Genomic DNA, 6,898 nt, shown 5'->3' with positions numbered 1-6,898 from the left:
TTGTCTGTTTCTCATAATAAAAAATAAAATAAAAATTTAAAAAGTACGCCTGATCTCGTCAGATCTTGGAAGCTAAGCAGGGTCTGGCCTGGTTAATACTTGGATGGGAGACAGCCTGGGAATACCAGGTGTTGTAAGCTTTTTGTCCACTAGGGGGTGTTCTTACATCACTTCATCAGCAACACTGCCTTATTGATCACAGCTGTAAGGTTTCTCTCCAGTGTGAATTTGATCTTAAGTAACTCTTCCCACAATCAAAACAGTGGTGAGATTTCTCTCCTGTGTGTACTCGCTGGTGTATATTAAGTGCTGATGAAGATTTGGAACCTTTCCCACAGTCAGAGCAGCGGTGAGATTTCTTYCCTGTGGGTCTCCGCTGGTGTTTCTTGAAGTGCTCTGATGTGGAGAGACTCTTCCCTGCCTCGTCAGCTTCATGATGTTGTAGAGACTCCCCAGAGGATCCACGGTAGTCATGTCTCTCTCCTAAAGTCAGACAGATGGTTAAAGGGCCACAACAACAGAAATCCACTGTAAAAGGTGATGCCAACATGATAGATGATGTTGTACAACAATTGAGGTCTGTAATGAATGTTACAATTATCTTAARACAGTCAAGTGAGCAACAAGCCATATTTAGTCTTGTTTTCACATTAGTAGTAACATCGACGATTGTAGGCTAGAAATAAGTTATTAAAGTTGAAATCCTAAGCAGTGTGCCAGATGACTTTTGGTCTCCAATATAGGCCCCTTTCTGTGTTTACTAAAATTGGCGCATGAGGGCGATGCACACGCAATTTGGTTGCAGAAACTCCTCCATGCTAATGCGGAAACTACTAGTTATACAAATTATAACTAGTGGCAAAATATATGAAAGTATTGTGTGAAATTATTTTGATGTGATATGAAAGTACAGCAATTTATGTTTCTAGAAACGTATCGCAATTGCGAATCGATTCACATTTATGTGGATTATTTGTCTATTTTACCTGCCAGAGCCAGTCTACCTCTGAAAATAACATACAGTCCTTGGACCTTGAGGAGTAACGGAGGCAGCAATCAGCAGTAGAAACAATTACAAAGCGTACTCCCTGCCCATTTCGGTAAAAAGCTGAGGGATGGGGCTGGAGAAATGTAACCATCCATGATATCAACATTATAGTTTTAACCATGTTTTGAGATATTCGGTGTTTGGTTTTTTTACTGACACAATTGGAGTAAAAAAAAGCACTTATACCAGTGGGGAGAACAAGTATTGTGATACACTGCCGATTTTGCAGGGTTTTCCTACTTACAAAGCATGTAGAGGTCTGTAATTTTTATCATAGGTACACTTCAACTGTGAGAGACCGAATCTAAAACAAAAAATCCACGAAAATCACATTGTATGATTTTTAAATAATTAATTATGCATTTTTTTGCATGACATAAGTATTTGATCACCTACCAACCAGTAAGAATTCCGGCTCTCACAGACCTGTTAGTTTTTCTTAAGAAGCCCTCCTGTTCTCCACTCATTACCTGTATTAACTGCACCTGTTTGAACCTCGTTACCTGTATAAAAGACACCTGTCCACACACAATCAAACAGATTCCAACCTCTCCACATGGCCAAGACCAGAGAGCTGTGTAAGGACATCAGGGATAAAATTGTAGACCTGCACAACGGCTGGGATGGGCTACAGGACAATGGGCAAGCAGCTTGGTGAGAAGGAAACAACTGTTGGCCGCAATTATTAGAAAATGGAGAGAAGTTCAAGATGACGGTCATTCACCCTCGGTCTGGGGCTCCATGCAAGATTTCATCGTGGGGCCATCAATGATCATGAGGAAGGTGAGGGATCACCCAGAACTACACGGCAGGACCTGGTCAATGACCTGAAGAGAGCTGGGACCACAGTCTCAAAGAAAACCATTAGTAACACACTACGCCCGTCATGGATTAAAAATCTGCAGCGCACGCAAGGTCCCCCTGCTTAAGCCAGTGCATTGTCCAGGCCTGTCTGAAGTTTGCCCAATGACCATCTGAATGATCCAGAGGAGGAATGGGAGAAGGTCATGTGGTCTGATGAGACAAAATAAGCTTTTGGTCTAACTCCACTCGCCGTGTTTTGGAGGAAGAAGAGTATGAGTACAACCCAAGACACCATCCCAACCGTGAAGCATGGAGGTGGAAACATCATTCTTTGGGGATGCTTTTCTGCAAAGGGGACAGGACGATCTGGCACCGTATTGAGGGGAGGATGGATGGGGCCATGTATCGCGAGATCTTGGCCAACAACCTCCTTCCCTCAGTAAGAGCTTGAAGATGGGTCGTGGCTGGGTCTTCAGCATGACAACGACACGAAGCACACAGCCATGGCAAACTAAGGAGTGGCTCCGTAAGAAGCATCTCAAGGTCCTGGAGTGGCCTAGCCAGTCTCCAGACCTGAACCAATAGAAAATCTTTGGAGGGAGCTGAAAGTCCGTATTGCCGGCGAGCCCCGAACCCTGAAGGATCTGGAGAGATCTGTAGGGAGGAGTGGGCCAAAATCCCTGCTGCAGTGTGTGCAAACCTAGTCAAGAACTACAGGAAACGTATGATCTCTGTAATTGCAAACAAAGGTTTCTGTACCAATATAAGTTCTGCTTTTCTGATGTATCAATACTTATGTCATGCAATAAATGCAAATTAATTACTTAAAAATCATACAATGTGATTTTCTGGATTTTTTTGTTTTAGATATCCGTCTCTCATAGTTGAAGTGTACTATGATAAAATTACAGACCGCTCTACATGCTTTTGTAAGTAGGAAACCTGCAAAATCGGCAGTGTATCAAATACTTGTTCTCCCCACTGTTTTTGGGTTCTGATGGGGTACAACAGTTTGAACTAAGCTCATGAGCATTTATAAGTGAATTTTTAAGGAAACAATGGGTACATATTAATGTATAAGTCCCAAAATGGATGTAACAACTGCTGATTGCCCCTTTTACGACTACATATTGGGTTAATCTAATAGGAGTTTGAGGACTACAGTATTTCAGGCATGGTCATTGGAAGCATTTGATCAATTGTTAACGTTTTGTTGATGTCCACTCTTTGATTTACACGTTACAGTGTAGCTTCAGCCATTTCCTACAGAACAACAAAGTGTAGAACCCCTTCACTGCATATTGGTTCAACGACCGCAGAGACGGTACTTACTGGTGTTAAACAGATCTCCAACCTCTTCTTCCTTCAATGTGACAGTCACTCCCCTCCTCCTCCACTCCAAAAACTGCATCCTCCTCTTCTTTTACTTCTGAAACGCAATCCTTCCCTCTTCACTGTAACGTTTTCTTTCCTTCTTCAAGGTATCAGCCTCACCCTCTACTTGTTTTTGTATTGTAACATCTTCCTCTTCCTCCTCTTTCAACGAGATCTCTTTTCTCCGTCCAGCAGACACCCTTTCTTTAGCAGGAGGAGAGTAGCTTAGTGAACTCATGGTCGGAGATGTTAGCATTAGCGACTAGCCTAGTTCTAAGCTAATTTAGCAAACCAGCTAGCTGACAACAACGTAAATATATAATTAAATGGGCCAACAATGTACATACAACAAAGTGTGTTAATAAACAGCGACTATATACACCAAAACAGTGTAAAGAGCGTGAATGTTGTAGCTATGTTTGCTAGAAAGCTACCGAGGTGTCTGACTAGCTGTTGTTGTTGAAGGAGCGTCCCGTCCACTAGATATACGTCACACTGGCAGCATCGCCTGAACCTAAAAAACGCACATCGCCGTCTGCTGACTGGAGTGGGCAACGCAGTTGAGGAACTGAAGTTTATTTTTCATTTTATTTCATAAAAGTTTTATATTATTTAAGTCGTTCAAAGAGAAGCAGTGGTTGATTGATTTGTTGTTTAATGAGTGAGAATTTAAAAACAAACTTTACACCCACTACATATTTGCATTGAACCATACTTCTAACATGGTCATTTGACCGCCAGAGGCATATCTCTTAATCATACCCTAAATGTGGTTTATTCCATTTTTCATGACTTTGTCAATCAACTTGTTCTTAATAAATCTAAATCGTGGTTTAAGGTTTCTGTATCAAAATGGGCTTTTAACAAATTAAAATCCTTTGGAGTAATTTTGACCCCAGCCAAAAGCACCTTTGATAAATAGGACATTTATTTCAAATCAAAATCAAATCACATTTTATTGGTCACATAGCAGATGTTATTGCAGGTGTAGTGAAGAGCTTGTTTCTAGCTCCGACGGTGCAGTAATGGCTAACAAGTAATATCTAACAATTTCACAACATATACCCAATACACACAAAACGAATGATTTGAATCTAGGTTTCTCTGTAGACATGATCCATCCCACCAGAGCGTGGAGGGGCAACTGTATCAGTGGTTTTGACCAGATAGACACCTGCAGATACACAGTATAGTGCCTCCCATTTCTAAGATTGGACTTTTCTATACCACATATCACATGACTGTGTTCCTGCCAAAGCAGCAGCTACTCTTCCTGGGGTTTATTATGGATCCCCATTAGTTCCTGCCAAGGCAGCAGCTACTCTTCCTGGGGTTTATTATGGATCCCCATTAGTTCCTGCCAAGTAAGAAGTAAGGTCAGGGAGCGTGTCAGCCTGCCTGAAACGCCCCTTTCGAGCAAAAGGTATAAATTATGGGTAATGAATTAACACATTCCCTGCGAGCCCAGGCATTTCAATACATTCAGGATTTGTTACGGTCCATGTGCAATATGCAAATATGATCCTTGCAATTATTCTATGTTCCTTGCAATTACTCATATGTTGTTCATTTCATGAGAGCAACATGATAATTAATGATTTCTGGGCAACCATTTTTTATTTAATGTCTATTAAGAGTATCTTATCAACTTTATTTCACTTGGTGATGTTTCATTATAGAGAACATGACATGACAATACATGACATCTAAGTAGCTGAATATGATTATGGACTGACAGTCTAACAAGGACACAACTCGTGTTATTCTGGTTAAACAGTGGGAGACTAGTTGATAAAGGAGTGGGGATTTTTTTACAATTAGGAAATAATATGTCATGATTTACTCGTACCTCAGCCAGCATTGTGAATGGTTAGGAAATAAWATGTCATGTTTTACTCRTACCTCAGCCAGCATTGTGAATGGCTAGGAAATAATGTCATGTTTTACTCGTACCTCAGCCAGCATTGTGAATGGTGTCTGAGGCAGTGACATACTAAACCATGGCAGTAAATCTAATACTTAGGTGTTTTTAGTCAGACATGAAAGGTCTGTGTTGGTTCTGTGGTTATAAGTTACATCTCTGGCCATGCTGACAGGGTCTGAATCAAACCCAATGTCCATCTGGTACACTGACAGGGTCTGAATCAAACCCAATGTCCACCTGGTACACTGGCAGGGTCTGTATCAAACCCAATGTCCACCTGGTACACTGGCAGGGTCTGAATCAAACCCAATGTCCACCTGGTACACTGACAGGATCTGAATCAAACCCAATGTCCACCTTGTACACTGGCAGGGTCTGAATCAAACCCAATGTCCACCTGGTACACTGTGCTAACTTAACCAGCAAGCTACTATAGCTGACTCCATATCAAAATAACGTATATTCATTAAATAGGTTAACAAGTAGATACGAACAGCCGTGTGTCTAAAACACAGGTTGCTTAATATAGACCGAATCGTAAAAATAGCTAGAGTCCTTCGGCTTATGTTTGGCTAGCAAGCTAGCCGAGGTGGTGGACGAGCTGTTTATGAGAACCCTCAACTAGATTATACGTCACGCTAGCAGCATCGCCTGAAACACGCAAGCAATCGCCGGCTGCTGACTGGAGTGGGAAACGCAGTTTAGGATCATATTTTATTCAACAAAAGATTATTTTTAAATGGATTTGAATTAAATTTTAATACCAATTATATTGAGACAATACCAAGACCCGGAATGTGTTTGATTGATTAGTGCGATTTTTTTATTACTACAGCACATTAAGGCAGTTTCATTAAGTCAAACTAAATCTAAATAAGTAGCTAGCTACTGTAGGTCCATACTGCTCCTACATGGTGTACAATACATCATGTAGATGTATATATGAACAGACTAGGTTTCATACTGCTCTACACGGGTGTATACAATACATATGTAGATGTATATTAATGAACAGACTAGGGTCTATATGCTCCTAAACGGTGTAAACAATACATCATGTAGATGTATATAATGAACAGACCCTAGTCTATAAGACTGATCCTACAGGTGTACAAATACATCATGTAGATGTATATAATGAAATAGAACTAGGTCCTAACTGCTTCCTACGGTGGTGTAACAATACATCATGAGATGTAACTTACCGTTTCAAAGTTTGGGGTCACTTAGAAATGTCCTTTTTGAAGAATCTTTTTTGCCACATTAAATATGGATCAGAATAACATGTAGGACATTGTTATGTTGTAAATGACTATTTGAGCTGGAAACGGCTAGATGGTTTTTAATGAAATATCTACATAGGCGTACAGAGGCCCATTATCAGCAAACCACATTTCCTGTGTTACAATGGCATGTTGTTAGCTTAATCCAAGTTTATCATTTTGAAAGATGCTAAATTGATCATTAGAAAACACCTTTTTGCAATATGATTAGCACAGCTGAAAACTGTTGTCTGATTTAAACAAGCTTTTGTAAACATGTGCGGCCTTCTTGTTCTTAACCAAAGCTTTTTATATGTTTTCAACATCAGGCAGTCAGAACAAACAATCAATCATCACCCTCTTGACCAATCTTCCCTCCCCTTAACATTGGTTTGATTCAGACCCTTCAGTGTCCAGGTGGACATTGGGTTTGATTCAGACCCCTGCAGTGTGCAGGTGGACATTGGTTTGATTCAAACCGCTGCA

Source organism: Salvelinus sp. IW2-2015, linkage group LG31 (assembly GCF_002910315.2).
Source record: "Salvelinus sp. IW2-2015 linkage group LG31, ASM291031v2, whole genome shotgun sequence".
NCBI classification, from domain to species: Eukaryota; Metazoa; Chordata; class Actinopteri; order Salmoniformes; family Salmonidae; genus Salvelinus; species Salvelinus sp. IW2-2015.
The sequence above is the reverse complement of the archived record's forward strand: the minus strand, read 5'-3'. Positions refer to the sequence as shown.